Genomic DNA, 21,827 nt, shown 5'->3' with positions numbered 1-21,827 from the left:
AGAGAATGGTTAGTATGTGTTTTTGTCATTGACTTCCATTTGTTTTTGTGAGATTGATTCGTATGGCAAATACCTGCATTACTGACACCTGAACTGTGAAAATATGTAAGAGAGGTCATGGGTTTTTCAAATAACAATGTTTGTGGAACGGAAAATAGCATTTCCCATTTATTTTCTGACCACAGCAATTCAGGACTTCAATCACAAGAGCAGCAGAAAAGTAGCGGGTTTTGCCAGAAAAAAATTGCAAATTGCAACCAGTGGGTTGACTGTATTCGAAGTGAGACATCTTCTGACATCTGGCTTTAGCGTAGTTCGGACGAGTGCTAATGAAGATACAAACAGATCTGCTGGCAGGGTGTGAAGCAGGTGGAGCAAGGCCAAGCCGTAAACAATTCCCTCATGATGAATGCCCTGCCACATACATGAGAGGTGAGGGCGTGTGTTGTGTCGTCTTGAAAATGCGGATATTACACCTTGACCCAGTGAACCGATAAATATTCATTAGGCTGCCTTCTATTGAGAGAGAGGGGTGGCGAAAGAGTGTGCAGTTACATCTCAGTGGCCTTGTTATGTAGGTAAATGGTGTGCCATGGCTGAGCTCAAGTGCAACTGATGAGGAGAGATGGGGACAACACAAAGATAATGAGGCTAATATACTCTCCATTATACTTTGCATGAGCATTAACACTATATGAATGAAACACTTGCCTATAGCAAAGATTAAGGCCTGCTCTCGCATGTTGTTAGTACACAACGTCAGTGTTGGCATTGGCATGTTTAATAAACATAACCATCTCCTTCAGCAATCACTTTGTGACAACTGGGGATGGTGTGTGGGAGCATGTGTGTATTATGGTATGCAGAGGCACATCCTTCCCATGTAGGATATTCTCAGTAACCTTCATGATCGGTAGATCACTGTGTTCAAAAAGGCAGATGGTGTGATATCCAAGTCATGGAGTAAAAAGTTAAAAACTGATGTCTCAACTCTGATCTGAGGTTGATTACCAGTTCCACCACTTTCATCCTGACAGTCAATACATTGATCTCTATTGTCAGTGGTCTTTTGTTAACAGTTAAAAATTTAACACACTCAAACAGACAGTCTCACACAGTGGCCTGTGTTAGTGTCACTGACCATGGTGCTGAAAAGAAAGGCTGCCAGTGTAGCCAAGCTGCTCCTGTCCCACAACTACTACTGCTATCAATAAATAAATAGCAAATGATGATGCATTAAACATACTGGTGACAACTATAACCTGCTTGTGCATCAATTCTCATAATTATAAAGTTTTCTCAACAATTAAAAGATGAAATGTCATCAAAACAAAATGCTGCAGCAGTGATCTGAAAATGTTGGTGAACTATTGTATAATCACCACTGGCATGAGGCAAACAACAAGTTCTATAGAACACTTTATTATATTTTCAGAAAAATAATGCTTTTTTACTAGACCCCACGGTCATACACAGTATCTTCAAAATGAAAGCACTTTAATAAATCATGAATATTTATCATCCCTGATAGAGGGTAAACTGTTTTGCAAATGACAAGGGGGGAGCTGAGTTTGGGTGAGCATATAGTCTACACAGTACATCCCTCACTGGATAGTATTACAGTGGCTGCACAGTACTGAGAGGGGATAATATGGAAGCTGTCATCTAATCCTATATGTGTTCAAATGGCTCTCTCAAAACATATACAGAATGGCTGCAGTTGAAAAAGAGCTTTACTGGTGAAGCAAAGAAACCTTAAGGTGGATCCTACTGCACTGACTTCTGAGGAGTCTCTGTGGGCACAGCAGTGCTGAATTCATTCACGCAGCATCATGAGAAATGAACATTGAAGGGGCTCCGGATTTCACAGATCCTGTGAAAATGGTCCCCGTTAGGAACCTAAAAAAAAAAATCCCCTGGAGGCTCTCACGCCCTTTTGGTTACATATGCACATATCATAAACAAACCTATTAATATAGCCTACTTTCTCTCTCTCTCTCTCTCTCTCTCTCTCTCTCTCTCTCTCTCTCTCTCTCTCTCTGACTCTTACACGCATAATGAGACATATGTTGGCACAGGCATGTCAAGTTCACCCGTATTCAGCAGTTCAGCTGATACAACAAGCCTTTGCAGGGGCAAGATTTGACTTAACATAGCAGAACCTTATATCGCTGTGTTGGTGTTATTCCTACAACATCATAATTAATGTTGGTCCAGGACCATCTGACCAATCACGTTGTTGTGATGTCATAGCTTTGAGACTCGGGGAAAAAATGCTGCAATCCATTACAAGTCGGAAGTCAGTAGTTCCAAGTCGGTATTCCCGACTTCCAATTTAAATGTGTCCCAATACATCTGCTCAGAAAAACATGGACGCCTGCAGCAAAATGATGTTTGGAGGGCCATGTCAATCCATCTCACGGTAGTTTGTGAAATATTCATGAAATTTAATCTATAGTAAGGGTGTGCCTGAATACAAATATATTATTCAGCAAAGCAAAAGCAGTGGGTTTTTTACGAACATTTATTTTATACAAAAAATTTAAAAATTATTTGTTTTTGGGAAGAAAAAAAAACTGTTAAATACCAGCGCACAGGTTGGTTACATCGCAATCTCAGTCTCTCTCCTCTGTTCCACTGTTATGTCTATCAGCAAGTCTCAACGATGGGAGTCACATCCACCTGCTACATGACGCACATTTCCTTATGTGGACATCACTCCCAGAGTTGGGGGAGTTCCCCAGAGATGAAACTGAGCTACTGACGCACGTGAAGTGCTCTCAAGGGACTTTCCATAACCTGTTGTTCCCCTTCTCCTTTATCAAAAAGTTAGGTTGTAAAAAATTGGCAATAGATGAAAAGTGCAAAGCAAGAATTTGTTCCCTACATGTTACACACTGTGCTGTCTCTGTGTTATGAGTGTATAAATAAGTAGAGCTTTGGCTGTGCATTTGTGATGCGTTTGGTTTTAGCTCAGTAGTCAGCACAGTCGTCTATGATCTGGGAGATTCCAGTTCTAGACCCGGTGTGGGGACTTCCTTCGTAAGATAGTTTATTCATCAACACTTATTTTAACACTTTAATATTCTAAAATTAAAAGCGTAATAAAAACAAAAAAAGTATTTTTACACCTATTTCCATTTTTATTCAAATACAAATACAAATAATTTTGCTGCCTCAACAAATATAAATACAACAAATACATCCCTAATGTATAGATTTGTGTACATAGACAACCGACTTTCAAACTAATGTATTTCAATTCGAAGTAAATTTTGTTTTTTTTGTTGTTTTTTTTCTGTCAGTCGGGACTCAGGAGCACATAAGCTGTATTGTTTTGATCATTTGTTATTCCTTTTTTAACTATAACTGCTACATTAATCAACATTTAATTATGAGATTTTACCCTTGTTTTTATTTTTTTATTTATTTTTATCAGTCTGTGTCAGTCTGAGTGTACTGGAGGACCCTCCACCACATGGAAGTATTTTCCTACTTTCACCATGTTAAGGTTTTCTTTTAATGATGTATTTAACATTTCTCAACACAAAAACACAAAAGTGTCCTTGATAACTCAACAATACTTCTCCTCGAGAAAGTTTTTTTTGTCAGTCTCTGTTAGTGGAAGGCTAGGGAAGAGCATTGTGTTGTGGGCAGACCTGGCGTGTTCAATTTTTGGGTTGGGTTGTCTGCCACAACAACAACAACAATCCAAACGCCACAATCTCTGTTAAGAAAAGGCATTTTATAGCCTGTGATTGTAAAATGGGAAGTTGCTCATTTCATTTTATATTTCCAAATATATGTGTCTAAGGGTATTTCATTTAATATTTAATATGAAATATCTTTCTTAAAACATAGTCTTCCTCAATTAATATTGAGCTATTGAGCCATGCCATCCAATAAAGAACTCCAACATTGTTTGTGTGTGTATGTGTGTGTGTGTGTGTGTGTGTGTGTTTGTGTGTGCGCGTGCACGTGCGTGTGTTAATATCTCTCATTTAATCCATGCACTTGTCACTTTCATATATTTCATCAGACTGGACTTTACATTGTGCATTGCATTCAACCTCCACTGTTACATAATTTAATTATTTATGCATATTCATTTCTTTGTCCACAGCACAGTCCATATTTCCTTAGTACAGTCAACATTTAATTTTGAGTTTTATATCCCATTTCAAAACTATTACTATTCCATTCTGTAAATAGATTTTAAAATTTCAATTCAATTTTAATATTACTTTTTTTATTTCATCATTAATAATAGTAAATTACTTTTGGCTATTTTTATTCTTCTGAGTTGCGTTTTTTTGGGAGCAAACGCCAAGACACATTCTTTTTATGATGCACTGGCTAGTAAAAATGATTCTGATTCTGATTGAATGGGCTATGTCATGCTGAAATAAAACCCGAAAACCAAAAAGCCATTAAAGAGAGAAAAGGACAGACAACAAAAATAAGCTAAAATAGAAAAGCACATGTATAAAATACAAGCATAAAAGTTACGGTGCAGTGTTAAAAATGATTAATTATTTGATTTAATCAAAGGCAGCAGCAAACAGAAAAGTCTTCAGCCCTGATTTACAAGAACTGAGAATTGTAGCAGACCTACAGTTTACTGATTGAAGTTGCATGCTGATTTTTAATCGTTCTTCTCTCGCTCCAAAGAAAATTACTTCTTTTTGTCTTTGTTTATTCAGTTGAAGAAAATTCTGGCACATCCAATCGTTGATTTGTTCAATGCACTTACTCAGTGCTTGTATTGGACCGTAGTCCCCTGGTGAAATGGTTATGTAAATTCTTGTGACATCTGCATAATTATGGTAACATATTTTGTTGTTTTCCATAATCTGAACCAGTGGAAGCATGTAGATGTTGAATGGAAGAGGCTCCAGAATGGAGCCCTGGTGAACTCATTTTTGTCTGCTCAGATTTGTAATCACCTACAGACACAATGTAGTCCCCGTCCTTTAAGTAGGATTCAAGCCAGTTTAGTACTGTGCTAGAACATCCCACCCAGTTTTCCAGTCTGTCTAGTGATATGTTTTGGTTGACTGTGTCAAATGCAGCACTGAGATTCAGTAAGACTGAAATTCTGCTGCTGTCAGTGTTTAAGTGTATGTCATTGAAGACCTTAACAAGAGTAGTCTCAGTGTTGTGTTGTGGTCGAAATCCTGACTGGAACACATCAAAACAGTTGTTAGCTGCCAAGAAGTTGTTCAGCTGTTGAAAAACAGCCTTTCAATGCTTTTACTTAAAAACAGGAGGTTTGAAATGGACCTATAATTGTTCATTAATGATGTGTCTAGATTGTTTTCTTTAGGAGCGGTTTGATGACAGCAGTTTTCTGTGGCCTGGGCCTGTGAGAAGACACCCGAGAGAAGAGACGTGTTGACAATTTGTAGAAGACCTGAGGTCATGCAATTTGAGATATTTTTGAAAAAGCATGTAGGTAGAATATCAAGACAGCAGGAGGAGGATTTCAGATGTTGTATAATGTCCTTGGGGTTTATATGGTTGATCAGATAAAATTGTGTCATGATATTTGAATTTGTTGAAGGGACACAGGGACACATACCCTGTACCTGATATGGAGGCACTGACTGCTTGTCTAATTTTCTGAATTTTGTCAGTGAAGGAGGTAAACTCATTGCAGGCCCTGGTGGACAGAAGTTCAGAGGCTACTGACACAGGAGGGTTTATTAGCCTGTTGACAGTAGCAAACAAGGCACATGCATTATTATTGTTTTTGGCGATGATGTCAGAGAAGGACTGCCTTGCATTTCTCAGTTCTAAATTATAAATGCAAAGTCTCTCTTGTATATTTCATAATGAACCTGGAGATTTGTTATTCACCAGCTGTATTCAGCTACACTCTCTTTTTTTTATTCTGACTAGCGTGGCATTTCTCCTTTGAGATCTTTTCTTACCAGAGACCCTCTTAGTAGGTGCAATGGCATCAATAACATTTGTAATTTTAGAATTGAAATTATCTACAAGCTCATTGACTGAGACCCAAGAGAGGGCGGGTGTGGAAGAGAAAGCCTGAATAAATATTTCATTGGTGTTTTCAGTGATATACCGTTTTGTGATTACCTCTCTTTGAACATTGGTGTGCACGGAGATAGCGCTCTCAAAGAAAACACAGGAATGATCAGAGAGAGCAACATCAGTCACCACAACCTTAGAAATGTTCAGACCCTTGGAGATAATTAAGTTCAGAGTGTGTCCCTTATTGTGTGTGGGCTCCATCACAGGCTGAGTCAGTCCATAGTTATCAAGAACACAAGACAGTTCTTTAGTCCCTCTGTCCTGAAGGGTGGTCAACATGGATGTTAAAATCACCAACAATAACTACACAGTCAAAGTCAATTCAGATTATAGACAGGAATTCAGCAAAGTCATCAAAAAAGCTTGCACAGTATTTAGGTGGCCTGTGGATATTATTATGTAGAAAAATACAAAAGTGCAACTCCTTTCCCGCTAACACGTATAATGTACGCAGTGGGGAAGAGAACATAAGAATTAATTAGGACTGGGTTTAAAAAATCAATTTTTCGATTCAAATTGATCTTCATTTGATTGATTGAATGATTGACAATATCAATTCATAAAATCCCAAGATCAATCTTTTAATATGCCTTTTCCCGTGGATGCCTGAAGCTCAAACTTAGTCTTGCATGGCCAACCTTTGTAAGACCGACTAATTTATCTTTATTTAACAGTAATTTACTGCGTTGCTTCTCCCACTGCTGTTTGATTGTTCCACCAGTTTGACCGCCAACAGCCACTGTGTGGACACTACAACATGGCTAACAGAGCTAACGTATAACCGAGCTAATGAAAAAAGTATGTATGTATGTAAAAAGTACATTCATGTAATTGTTTTGGGGTTAATTCTTAATGTAAAGTTAAACATTAATATTTTTAATAATGCACCAGGTTAGAAGGTTCATTGTATAATTTACAGCATCAGTTCTCTAAGAATCACTTTCATATCCAAGCAAAATTGGTATTGTAGCTGAAATATCCCTAACCAAATTGATATTGAATCTAATCAAATCTTAATCGAATCACATTGGGACCCATGTTGTGGGTTGATTCAGAGAATGAAAATAATTACCATGAATATAATGAACTGGACCATGGATGTGGAAATTGGCTTAAATAAACGATTACCTATGTAGCAAGTTGTATTTGCCCAGATTTAACTTACATGTTTGTCCAGGGACATTATATGAAAGTTTGTCATATTTATTTAAGACATCTGCTTTAAACTTAACAAAACATTTTCTTTTATTACACAGTTACTAGATGACTAGAGCAGAGAACTTTTGAGACACCAGGCAAGACAGCTCTGGAAGGAGTGCTGCTCACCTCAGATACTTTTGCTGGGGTTTCATGTGTCTGCTTTGTGAGTTCCTAACTGTACCTACCAAGACTGGCTTTCACAGCGAAACATAGTATTTTTTTCAGTGCAAAGGACTAAGACACACATGGTGCTGGGTCTTTATAGTTACTGAAAAATTAATAATAAATGAGTTTAGTATTTGTATTAATCAGTGATTACATGCAGCCTGACCTTATTCTTCTGTAAGAAAGAATGCAGCAATCCAGAGAGGAACCACACAGCTTAATGCCAAGTGTCTTATCAAAGTATGAGAAGATATGTGATATCAGTACAAATAATTGTGAACAACAAGTAAGAAATTCATGACAATTTGAGTCCTGAGTGGAATAAATACATTTTTCATGTACAGATGCTGTAATGTGTAAGAATATATTGATTTAGTTTTGGATTTAAGCACTGTCTTAATTTACTGGATGATTAGAAGAGATTGTTAATCTTTGTACAGTGCACACATGAAATATGTAGCTCATACTGGTTAAACGGATTCTTCATTATAAATCACTGTGTTATTGTTTTGTTGTATTTATATTCATCAGTGATGGTGTACACAACATCGTCTAATTCTGTTAGTAAAATAATTTTACTTGTGTATTATGCCCCCTCTTGCCATTGTTAAAAGCCTGTTAAAATGCTAAATGTCTTAAGTAAGTGGAGAGATTTATAAATACCTGCTAACTTACTCACATAATTATGTGTTGAATTATGTTTTTTCCCCCAATACATTTGCAGTAAGTACACAAATGATTTATTGTAATTTAGAATTTTCACTGAATTAACTCATCACCACATTAAGGCATTTTGAAACTGTCTCGTAAAGGAACTGTAGGTTATCAATTTACATTCTAATGTTTCAGTTTGAGGTGAGTCCTCTGAACACAGCACATAAAGCATGACTACATTCACAATATGAAAACCGGATCCAGGTCCTCAATGTTCAGTACAGTCATAGTGAGATTGTTGACTTGTTTCAGAATTCCTTGTATCACATAATGTCATCACATTGTTTAGGTGTTATCAGTTGTGTTGTATATAAATACAACTCAATGCAAATTACCAGATGTAAGATTTAAAGTATTTTAAATGTATTACAATAACTGATAAGATGCTAAGAATTTTAACAATGTGTTAGTTACACAGCCTGTCCAGTGTGACCTGGAGAGTCTGGTATGCCAAGTAAGGAGTAGGCAGTTACGCTGATCACATTTCACTGCAAAGATGCAACGAGCTGAGTGTCTCAGTGCAGGTCAGTGAGGTTAGGACTGACAGGGACATTTAACCTTACTTCAATTTAAGGAAAAAAAAACCCATCCGAATTGTATGATAGTATTGCTTACTGTATGTATGATATATACATATACACTGAATTGTTTCAACACTTCACGGAGTCTTAAATGACACAAAAAGCCAACATGTTATACAGTAGAATGTATCACTGGAAACTATGTGATCTTCCACTATTATGAGTTTAAATCATTTTTGATCACAGAGTTTGTAAGAAAAGATGATTAATTGATTTATATGACAAACTGGTTTAAACTTTTACATAAGCGTGGGAACCATTAGGCTAGTTGTATTATACTTAGTCTCTTCTTGTTGATCCTCTGTAGGGCAGAGGAGATGAGAAAGAATTCATTAGAAAATTAGGGATGTTTGTGACACTTGATGCCTGCTTTATGGTCTATGATACATTTAATAATGTATGATCTGTCTGTTAAATTTGTTTTCTTAAATGCTACTCATGCTCCATTAGGAAGGCTTTGAACTTACAATAATTCTCTTGACAGTATATATTGGTCTGGTGAAACCCAGATAGGGTTAAGCAAGTCCAAATTTGTCCCAATTCAATTCAATTTCTAATTCGATTCGACTCAGTATCAATTCAATTAGTGATATTTCACTTACAATACCAATTTTGCTTGGATATGAAAGAGATTCTCAGAGAACTAATACTGTAAATTGTACAAGGAACCCTCTAACCTGGTGCATTATTAAAAATATTCATGTTTACATTGAGAATTGACCCCAAAGCAGTTACATTAATGTACTTTTTATTTGTTAGCTCTGTTATCCGTGTTGTGGTGTCCACACCATGGATGTATAAAGAGAACTGGATACAGCGTTGGAGGCAGGGCCCTGTTCATTCCTATGAAAATTGCTCAGTGCGCAGGAAGCCAAAAAAGCCACTTCCCAATGTAAAAAATTACCCTGATGAAAACATATTGCACATGCTCTATGGGCCCAATGCATCCATGGAACATGCTTACTAGAGACTTCCACCAGCCGAGACTGCTAACTTCCAGTTTAGCCCTCCTGCTAACTTGAATTGGGATAAAACAATTCAATTGTGCAGCTCTTCTAAACTTTCAAAATGTGATCGGACCAAATGGATCAAATTCTGATAGGTCATTTTGTGGGGGTTGTAATGCTTAAAAAAATGTATCTGCTGATTAACAGACATCTCATTCACAGTGTTAGTCTATGGGAAAAAGTCTTTTTGGGCCCACTAGCATGTCAAATTGGCTTCAAAGCCTGGTGCTATTCCTAGGGGCCTGGTCCACATGGCAGATGTCAGCGGCTCAAACTGCTGGAACAAACAGTCTGACAGCAGCAGGAACAGCAATGTGGTAAATTATCGTTAAATAAAGATAAATGAGTCAGTCTTAAGGCTGGCCAAGATTAATGGGGTTAAGTTGGAGCTTATGCATCCACTGGAAAAGGCATATACTAAAAGATGGATCTCGAGATTTTATGAATCAATATTGGATCATTCAAATGAAGATCAATTTGAATCGGAAAAAAAAACAATTTTTTTAAAGCCCTAATTAATACTGGGCAAGGAGTCGTGCTTTTGTATTTTTCCAGTCTTTTTCCCCGCGTCACAAAGCTATGACATCACAACAACATGATTTGTCAGTTGCAATGATGGTCCTGGAGCAACATTAATTATGATGTTGTAGGAACAACACCAACATGGCGATATCAGATCATGCACATTTTGTAGTTGACTGGTGCTTGATAAGAGCTTAAAGGTCCCATGTGTAGAATTTAGTGGCAATTAGCAGAATGGACTTGGCAGAAATGGAATATAATATTCATTAGTATGTTTTAATTAGCGTATCATATTTTTCACAAGTTTCACAGCCACCTTATGTTCTTCTACACGCTTGGAAGGGGAGGAGAAGGGGATATTCAGTTGGTTGCAATCTGCAACCTTATCGCTAGATGCCATTAAATCCTACACACTGGTCCTTTAATGTAGCCTGATATCTCTCATTGTATGGAAGGCCTGTCAAACAGTGAAAAAGGGAATAGTAAATCTAGGTTATTATTTGCAAGTATAGTCCCATCTAGTTTTCAATCATGCAATAAAACACTCATGCAATCATGAAATGGCCTTAAGGCATATTGAAAACGAGTCTTTATTTCCACTGTTTCGCCCTCTCTCTCTCTCTCTCTCTCTCTCTCTCTCTCTCTCTCTCTCAGCTCTGACCCATTTACAGTGGCGTCTAAGTTAAGTGCTTGAAGTGATGGCGTATTCAGAATGGGCGGCTACGCTGCTAAAAACATCATGGGTAAGTTATTTGCCTCAGACCCTCAGTGATGTCATGCGCCTATGTCCCATATTTCAAGTTGAAATTAATTTGATTCCTGAGCAGGTGATTGGTGCAGAACCATTTAATGAGAAGCAGTCTCTTGTCCCAGTATATTTTAAAATTATATTATCTAAGTATCACATTGCCCTAAACACTATCTACCTATCTGCAGAATTCAGTAATGAGTATCCTATCTACATTAATATCAAGTATGTTGGTTGTATAATGATATATACGTGTTTAGGTTGAACATTGTAGTTTATATTATTGTCTTATTCTGCAGCCGCTAAAAGATGAAACAAACAGTTTTTTGTATTTTCGAGTTAAGGGCATTTAATGTGAAAATAAACGAAGAACGGTCCAATATTGCTTTTTCAAAGATAAACTGCCATTTTAGAGCAAAAAAGAAAATCGTTTTACTATCATATGACTTGGATTGGATTTTTGCAATATACTCCAGAAAGTCCGTGAAGCAAAGGAACCACATTGGAAACACGTGGCGTATTGTCTATTTGAGTTTGAATAAAACATCGACAGACACACAAACACAAAAAAAATTATATTAGGCCTGCAAGATTGAATCGAGTGTGTAGGCCTGTGTTGGCTTATTTGCCCCTCCTCGAGCAGCGGAGAGGGGCCGCTGAGGAACCCCGTGGACCAATCGGTTGCTGGTAATATTTCAGTGGGGAGCCCTGCCTGTTAACCAGGGAGCGAGCGAGAGAGAGAGAGAGAGAGAGAGAGAGAGAGAGAGAGAGAGAGAGAGAGAGAGAGAGCGAGAGCGAGAGCGAGAGAGAGAGAGAGAGAGCACCGCTGGTTTTCACTGCTGTGTCTCCATCCTCCGTTCTCCTCCACACAGCGATCGGGGAGCTGCGGAATAGGCGTGTGTTTCTGTCACTCCAACGAAGATTACGTTCAGTGAAAACGTCGTAGAGAAACCTCCACTTCAAGGTAAGGAGGCTCGTGAAGCGGTTTAATGGGGGGCTGAAGGGGGCAGGTGCAAATATTCTTTGAACGCACAGCATCCGTGCATGCAGTCTAAGTAGGCTGTCATGTGGCTTTTGTCATTTTACTGTACGCTGTAGATAACGACTAGATATTGGTTTCTGTTGGCGCAGCCCTTCAATAAACACCATGGACTGGTCGGTTTGCTGTCAGTGGGGCTCCCAGCTGTGTCAACTTGACAGGGGGAAAAAAAGAAGAGAAGTTGCGCCATTTGCGAACGCAGGACGACCCCCCTACACACACACATACATACTCACTCACACACACACACGCACACACGCACACACAACCAAACACATAAGCACCAAATTGTCTTTGGCAGGCAGTTCACGTATGGAAAACCCTGGGAGATGTTGGTGATCACCGAGTTTCATTCGTGCGTAAATGTTCGCTGACCGTGAAAGCGCGCTTGTGCGTGTTTGTGATGCGTGTGTGTGTGTGTGTGTGTGTCCCGGAGAGGAATTCGCGTTGGTTGCAGAAGTATCGCGTTTACACTGCAAAGTAGAGGTGCACAACGGCTTAATTAATCACACGCGAAGCGCGCACAACGAGCACGGTGCGCGGGACAGCGAGGAGATGATTCCTCAGGACCACCCCGGTCCCAGGAATCCTCCAGGGGTGCTGCTGATGGCGAGGGGGTAGTTTAGGATGCTGCACATTTATTATTCTACCTGTGTACACTTGGATGACTAAAGGAGGACAGCTATCACAGTGAAACCGTGACGCTCTAATATCACGTTTTGCGCTCCTTTGAAAGATGGTGACAAATCTCCCTCTTAACATCTGGTTCCATATAAATTGTCTCAGTTGCCGCCCCATTCCCCTTTTCCCACATCCGTGCAGTGCAGTCCTTCTTTTGGCACCGCCTTATTATATTTTATGATATTAGTTGGATCATTCTGATAATGTCAAAAGATCAGATGGATCGGGAATAGAGCATGGCTCATCCACACCAGGCAGGCGTGGTTTACTGCCTGTTATGTGACATTCGATATAAAGAATTATTGTGGGTTATGGGTAAATTAGAGACTATATAAACTTGAAAGCTTGACTTAAAAATGTGTTCATCTTTGTCCCAGACTATGACTGAATCAACCTGAGCTTTTTTGCCTCAGATGACTGGGATTCCAGGCTGCATCTAGTGTGTGTGCATGTGTGTGTTGGTGCCTTTGTGTGTGTGGGTGGGGGATTGCCTTTATGGAGTATATAGTTAATGCTTTAAAGGGCTTTGATGCTGTGTGTGATGTACATTACCTAAACATCCTCGCATACAAATTCACATGCCTCCAAAACCTGGTTGCATGAAATAAATACCATTGGATAACAAAATGGAGTGTTGAATGACTGACCAGATACTGTAGTTATTAGTGTCAGTGTAATAAATTATTAATGCTACAGTATAGAGCATCAAACCCTCAAATAGAACATTGGTCCTGAAAGCATGAACCCATATGTTGAGTGAATGTGCCATATCCAGCTTTCTCCCTCCCACATGCTCTTGGTTTTGCTCTTGAGTCTTTCCTGCTTGCACACCCAGTTTGCAGAAAGAGCTGGTTTCCAATGGAGACACCCTCAATCAACTTCACTTTTCTGCCCGGAATCTGTCAGATGTGAAAATGGTGTGTTGAAACAGCATGTTCTGTCATACAGCAGGACATGTTGCTCGTTTTGTCCCTTAAATGGTTAAGAGGGTCACACAGGACAGCAAACAATTACGCAGAAAAAAAAATGTTCCACTGAAATAAAGTTTGTTAGCTAATATACTCTTATCACAGTATACAGTACATTTACAGAATATGCCATAAACACTGAATAAATTACAGTACTTTTATATTAAAATTCCATTTACTGGAAAACAATGCATTTTTAATTACAACTGCTGTGCTGTAGGCATAAAAAAAAACTCCAAAAAGCAAACAAAACCACTGCAAATTGTTGAGTGCAGATTTGGAACAATCTGAAACCTCTTCTGTCTAATCTTTGTCATCTTCATTCACCAGAAAATACAGCATATTAAGAGAGAAAGATTGTATCAAAATGCTGGTTCACTGTGACTTATCAAGTCTCATTCAACCTTAAAATTGATTTTCTTTTCTTGAACCGAGCCAAAAAAACTGCAACAGAAAAGGGGGCTCAGTGGGATGAACATTTTTTTGCGGTGTGTAGGGTTGAATTTGCCAGGGCTCATTTTGGTGCATCAGCACACATTGCACAAATCCCATTATTTCTTTTCACCATCACATACGAGGCTCGGTAATGATGCTTTGTCTCGATGGGTGCATGAAGATTAAGTGTCATGTTGGCGTCTGTTTAAGGTTTCTGCACACCCCGTTCTCTCGGAGGAATAAGCAATGCAGGGAGTGGGGGAAAGCAACACCTTTCTGGTCTATGATAGTAGATAGAAAGAAGACAGATGTTGACAGGTATCAGTACATTAAAGTTGTAGTAATCCTACTGTAAGATTTCAGTCCCAGTTGATTTGGTGACACCTGTGTTTACTGGTCTTAGGAAGTGTGGTTCAATAACAGCAAACACTCTGAGCAGCTATTTTGTCAGGAATATAACTATCGGTTTACAGTGCAGCTAAACAAACTCACATTGTTTAAATAAAGAAGCCGGTCAATAATAATTACAGCCATGATCTGATTTCATGCTGCGCACAGTGCGAATAATTTCCCACACAATGGCAGGGCACAGAGTTGGTTACCTTGCTGAGAAGGTGAAGTAGAATGACCTGCTAACACAAAAATGCCAAAAATGACTGTTTGATGAACAATTGCGGTCAGTGCTAACCGCTGTGACAAATCTATTTCATTACACATGGCTGTTTCACAATAAAAGTCACCATGTGTTTCACTAATTTAATGCTTTTAATGTGAAGTAGAGGAAGGAGGAAATATTTGGTTTGCATTAGAAGTAACTTAATACAGTTCTGATATGGCTGTGAGAGTGTTAACAGTAAACAGTGAGGCTAACATTAGTGAGAAAAATTAAAAACAGTAACACAAGATTACACACTGCATCATTTCCTGTAAACCCCTTATGCGTGTTAGGGTAATTTGAATCCAGGGGATGGTGGACTCTGCCACTAATACAAATGACTATATAATGACTATATAGTGAGGTATTAAACAATGTAAATACACTGAAAGGCTATTTCTGAAAAAAAAAAAAAGCCAATCATAAATAGTATCAAAAAACAAGGTTTGGTTTCATGACAGTTTCAATGATTATAACTTTAAAGTCTCCTGTATGAAATGAAATGAAATGAAAAAACTATTTCTTAGTAAAGCAATGCCCAATATCTAACGGGATATTATGATTTGAACAAATCATATGTAATTCACCAAATTGTTTACATTGCTGATTGTGAATGCTCCGAATTAATTTTATCTTTGCTCATACGGGTCCAATAAATGACCACCCACCCAAGTGATGCCAGTAAGTGAGAGTTCTGAGATTTGCTAACGTGTCATCTAATGTTATCAAATGATTCCAGACTTAAAAGGAAAACTTAATTTGGATTCGATATGAGATTAGTTCATACCTAATGTAATAAACAGAATATTATTGAGGAAGGTAATGGCTCGTGGACCATCTTCGAAATGTTGAACAATATTACATATCAGATTTCCTCACCATTAATAGCTGCTTTAGAGTCAAACCTTTCAGATCCACCATTACTTCATTCCCCCAATGCATGCTGGCACTGATAGAGTATCCCTTTGCAACAAAGCACTTTATTATCATCTCTACAGTATATCAAAGCTCCATGCTGAAATCTTGCAGTATAGTGGAAAGCAATAGCAGTCTGGATGACCAGGGGAAGGGCTTTGAGAATTTTCATATTGTTACAGTTGCCTCTAAAGCCGAATGCTGCATGGAAACATAGAGCATAGAGGATGGTGTTGTTCGAAAGAAAAGCTTTTCATGTTGATATAGTGCATTCATTTCAAATCTAGATGAATGGGTGCTGCCGATGAGAACGATATGATGAAGAAGTGGGCAGCTTTAAGAGCACACACACATGCACATATATACAGGTACTTACGCAGATAGCATCTTTCCCTCCCTGCATGCTTTCTGCTCATCTCTCTACCTCTCTTTCCCCTTCAGCCCAGACTCTTGTAAACCACACTCAATGTTGAGCCATCAAGAGGCCATTTTGCATATTGCATATCAATAAAGAGCAGTCAACTCTCGAGCTTTATTGGGCTCTCACAGACACAGATCAGAGGACATGCATGCACAATATAAGCATACCATGTTCTGTCATCTATGCATTTTATGGAGGTTTAGTTTAAAGATGTTGTCTGGTAGATCAACCAGTCAACTTTTATGGATATGGGAGCAGCAGTTTGGCAGCTATATCACTAAACCCATAATGGTAACTGGATTTGAAGCAAATCAAAGTACAATAACAGTGACAGATGTGAAGTAAACTATACTAATCTGATGAAATTCAGTTGCGGCTTGAAGTCACAGGAGGCATGGTCATGAGTCTCAATTTGAGTGATTAAGATGTAGATTTTTTTTTTTATTCTAGTGTAATATTCAGCACAAGTTCTGAAGAGACTTCCATGACTGACTCATGGTTTAATTTGACTTACTTGCTAATACCCCTGTGGTAATTAACAGTATAACATTTACCTTTGAGTTAATCAGTGGATGTTACATTAGTCATTTAGAATGTTGCCTGTCCTGCAGCTGTATCTTCCTCATGGAGCCAAACAGAGGAAGGAGGGAGATTACTGTCGTTATGAAACACACGCCAGCAGAGATGAGATGATTAAGTGTTGCAGACATTATTGAGGCTAAAATAATCAGGTACATACAGTTTTTTTCTCTAATACACAGTGGAAAAAGTTATTCATTACTGCAACATTTAGTTGCAGTGGATGAAAAATCTGCAATCCACAGACTTGTTGTAGACAGACATTAGTCATGAACATGATATATGCAGTGATGGCTGCATTTTAACAAAGGTTAACTGAAGGAGCATTACTGTTATATGGCAGTTATTAAAGGTGGAATGAATCATGTCAATAATGTAAAATTGCAATGGTGTAACATAGTGTACACAGTGTTTAGGAGACTGTGGAAACATCATTTCTTTCACGAGGATAGTTGCTCGATGGAGATATCCCCTGGTGAAGTTTAGATACTGTCGGTGGTGAAAAACTGCAACTCCATTGCCATTGGTCAGCTCTGCTAAGGCCTGAATGACATTCAACATTTTTAGAATTCTTGCTTTCAACAATATCTCTGCATAACAACCGCAGCACACTTTAAGCTACAATACAACATTTTTGGCGATTTATTTATTTGTTTTCTTGTCAAGAGTTAGATAAGAAGATGGATACCACTCTCATGTTTGTACGCTAAATATATAGCTACAGCCAGGGGACAATTAGCTTAGCTTAGCTTAGCATGAAGACTGGAAACAGCTTGTCTGGCTATGTACAAAGGTAAAAAAAAAAAAATCTGCTTACCAGCACTTCAAAAGCTCACTAATTAACAAAGCAAGTCGTTTGTTTAATCCGTACAAAAACTCAAGTGTAAAAGTGACAAGACTTCAGGCAGTGACTGCGCCTGGCTGAGGAAGCAATCTTATCATCTAACTGGCAAGAAAGTGAATAACCGTATATCCCAAAATGTCAAACTATTCCCTTAAGGTTAGGGAAAGATTGTGGTTATGACAAATAAGCTATCATCTGGAGTGAGATTTTTGATGAGCTTAATGGATGGGCCCATTGGCAGTTTTTGATGAATACTGGAGGTGAGTCACTTCAATCAGACACTGAATTGGCAGTTGAAAGCAGCAAATAAAGGGACTGTTTTAAAATTCTGACAGCAACAAGATGAATGGTTCACAGAGGACGAGGTTACATTTGATCAGTTGAAGTGAAGGAAACATTCACTGATAGAATTGGAAGCGGGAAAGGATAAAAAAAAAAAAGACTGAACTTTCACTAAGCTTTATTACATCTGAAATTAAAAGCAAATCCTTACAAAGATGATTGGCTTTTGGAGGTATTTATGCAAACTACATATACAGTGATTAAGTAAAATAATTCACGTTGGTATGGTCAATATAATATTCCTATAGGCAGAGGTTAAGGCTGTTCCAATTGCACTTAATACCACCCTGACATTTTCTAAGTGTGTTTGTAGTAATATTAATACCAATCTTTACTCCTGTGTCAAAAGGGCTTTCTCTGTCGCTCTCTCTGTTGGCAGGCTTGGAGTACTGGCGACAAGACAAACACTAATAAAATAGCGAGGCCCGTATTGTTAATCCAGGATAGGTGGGGTGGGGGCATCACATCCACATGGACACAGTCACATGGATGCTTTGTCATATCCATCACACTACTCTTTTCATTCTCAGCTCTCCCCCTCATATATACCTTCATTGTTCCCTCTTTCTGGATAGTTAGCACCTTTTCCTGACACATTTCTTATAGAATGATGAATATTAAATCACACTCGCTGTTGTTACTGTAGGATGACGGGTCGATCCAAACTCATGATCACTATTCACACAGTACACACTCACAGTAGATCTATGGACCACTCATCATACTCAAAATGATGTAATGTAGAGAAAGATACCCACCCAACCCCCAATACTCCCAATACAAACTCTGTGTCTGAATCGTCTTGTCGTGGGGACCTGAAACAGAGCTTGCAGGCAAGCGGCAAGGTTAAAGAGGCGAGGGTAATTGCTGTAACCTATCTGGGTGGAAAAATGTTTGCTCGTGTTCCCAGTGTACTCTTCTCTGATGCACTTGGGCATGAAATTGTTCCCCTTTCCACCCTAGCAAGCTCCAAACCCAAGTCCATCGCCCATCCCTAGCCAGGCGAGCTGGCCTTTCTGCATATGTGTGTCTTTGCACGCCGGGGTTGTCTGTTGCCTTGGGTCACATGAGTGTGTGAGTGTTTATTTGAATGTTTGTTGATGTGTGTGTGTATGTTTGTGAAGGGGTGGGGGTAGCGGCGGATGGGTGGGTGTTGGGTGTCAGCTGGCCCTCTCCATTCCTCTCTGACTGACAGAATAAGTGAGCGAGCGCTGCAATGATTATGGGCTGCATGGAGAACTGCGGCAGAATGATCACTGAGCATTTCACGCTAAAATCAGAGAGAGAGAGAGAGAGAGAGTGAAAAACAGACTATGAGAGAAGCTGATTTTAGGAGGCTCAAGTGCTTCTGGAAAGGAAAACATACTGTATTAACATGTTCATTCATATATTGATAGAGAAATGTGTTTGTTAGCGCGGGAGGGTGTGTATTTTCAACATTGCCCCCTTTCATGATTGATGAATTGATACATTACATGATTGATGGCCATGACTTACAGCCATTCGTTACACAGGGGAGCATTAGAGTTCAACAAGTCATATAGTATGAAAAATATGGCTCCATTCTTGTGTGTGCTTTTTTGTGTGTTTGTGTGTATGTAAGCCCCTGTACCCTGAGAAAAGTACAATAGCATATATCCAACATGCTTTCTGCTGTGTTATGTGCTTGAAAACCCCAGGAGATGTGTTTTTATAGCATATAACTGTATATAAGTAATTGCCAAGGGGATTACACACACTCTGTACACTGTTTCCCATGTCAGTTCTGTGAAGGAGAAATATAATAAGCAGTTGGCACCCAGTTGTGAAATACACATTCTTTTTCTGCATGATTGCATTAATAGGACACACGATTTCTTTATGAAATGACTCTTATTCATCAAGACAGAAATTAAGTGTCTTTAATGAGTTTGTATTTTTAATTAGTGATAAAATGGTTAAGTGTTATTGTGTCAGTATTAGAAAATTAAATAGATGTATCTCCTTGCTGTTCACTAACCCCCGCTCCCTTACTATTATTACACCTGGCGAGCTTTCCATTCTCAAATAGGAGATTACAATAACATTGACTGATCTATCATTCAAAATTGAATTGAAACAATGAGTAAACAAAAGCAGGCTTCTCATTTCAAGCCGACAACAGTTGATTCTCTTGGCTGAAATGACAAATATCACTATGTGTTAGCTAGCTTTGGCTAATTAGCTGATGCTAATGCCGCAAATAACCTGAAAATTCAGTCTACAGCTGCATTTTTAATATTCCCAGCCAATTTGCTTTAAAACATGAACCCTGTAAGAATATTCAGAATGGCTACTTACATAATACAATGCTAAAAGACTGAGACTAAAGCTACATTAAAGTCAGCATTATCTCCAGTTGATTATCCAAAGACGAATTGTTGAGCTAGTTAGCCAGGAGTGCTAACACTTGCAGTTTATTTTAGAGCTGAAAAACACATTTTTTAATTAATTCCTTGCAATTTTACTGTTGTGTTTTTGTTTTTTGGAGGGCTAAAAAAAACAACCACTGATGTCATAGAACAAGGCCAAATGAGTCAGATCAGTCACTCAAAAGCATGTAGCTTGATTCATGGAAATCCTTAAAACAAGTTGATTGATTGGATATGAAATTATCCCTCCCCAGTGGCAAGTAAATGGGAACAACATTAGAAGACTTGACACCAGATTAAATGACTTATGGATGTTTTTATGGTCTAGGCATGGCTTTTCCCCTTGTGCCTGCACCATAAGAGGGATGTGTTTTACCTGAAGATGATCAGAGGATGAAGAAGCAGGAGCAGGAGAGCGGGAATAAAGGAGGGTTGGATGATGGCCTAATGGAGTGGATGAGCAATTGCGCCAATGACTCAGGATGAAGGGCTGGCAGTCATTTGATGAATGGATGAGGGAGGGGAGAGTGGTGGGAGGGAAGGAGGGAGAGAGATATGAAATGATAGAGAGAAGTAGTCTTTAAATGCTACATCATGGGGTAGCTATTCATTCCATTTACCTCCCCTTCTCTCCTAAAATATCTTTGCATCTTTCCCCCTTTTTTCTTTTTCCATTTTTTTTCTCACTTTCAGTTCTTAGATTCCCATCACTCATTTTTCTTCCTTCATCCCTTCATCCCATTTTTTTCTGGCTCCCCTTCTGCCAATTTTCTGTCTTTTGGCTTTTATTTCTCACTTTTCATTCTCCTCTTTTTTCCTTCCTTCTTCCTTTCTCTCTTCCCTCCGCTCATCATCTCATCCTCTCCACTCCTCCCCCATCTCATCTTCTGCCTATTTCCCTAATGCCCTCTTAATATCTGCCTCCATCACTTTTTGCCCTGCCTCCATTATCTAGACTTTGTCTCCCATTTTTATTTCACTACATTTTTCTAACCTCTCTGCCTTACTTTAATAGCTGTCACGCTCAATTCCTCCCCCTACTCCACTCTCATCTCCTTGCGACCTCTATCTCTCTGCCTCTTTGCAAACCCCCCATCGGCCTAACAACAACATTCCTGCCTCCCCATCACTCTCCCTCTGCATGTCTTTCTACCTCTTACGTACGTCCACTAGTCCTTGCCTCCTCTCCCCAGCCTCCTCTTTCTCTTGTAAGCGGGGCAGGTGGCAATGCGAGTACACGCTTTCAGTGGGACAAGCCTGCGCTCAGATTTAAATAGATAATGGCATAGCCCTAGCGCGTGTTGGGCTCTCTGAATAATGCAGGAGATCCTGAAGGCATTGTTGCCAGGCATCACTGATGGTGACATGCATATGCCAGGTCGCAAGCTTGCAATATTGATACCAAGAGAGGAAGGGACTCAGTGGCAGTTATTTTTATCCCCTGCTCGGCCCTCCCTGTATATCAGCTTTAGTCTTTGAACTTAAAGTTGACTCTTGTGGTCAAGCTAAAGAGATCATCCTCCCAAGAAAAACATCATCAGTTGTTTCCACAAGTGCTCCAAAACGA

The 21,827-nt window shown here is 39.0% G+C and overlaps 1 protein-coding gene across 1 annotated transcript in view; it reads left to right on the top strand.

Moving 5' to 3' along the window:
* The first annotated feature begins 11,840 nt into the window (after positions 1–11,840).
* Positions 11,841–21,827, top strand: part of dlgap3 (discs, large (Drosophila) homolog-associated protein 3) — a 118,005-nt gene continuing 108,018 nt past the window's right edge. Inside the window, exon 1 of the mRNA XM_044336393.1 lies at positions 11,841–11,955. The gene's annotated coding sequence lies outside the window, so the exon portion shown is untranslated. The remainder of the gene's footprint in view (positions 11,956–21,827) is intronic.

This window comes from Thunnus albacares, chromosome 19, assembly GCF_914725855.1.
Source record: "Thunnus albacares chromosome 19, fThuAlb1.1, whole genome shotgun sequence".
Taxonomy (NCBI): domain Eukaryota; kingdom Metazoa; phylum Chordata; class Actinopteri; order Scombriformes; family Scombridae; genus Thunnus; species Thunnus albacares.
This window is presented reverse-complemented; position numbering and strand designations above follow the sequence as displayed.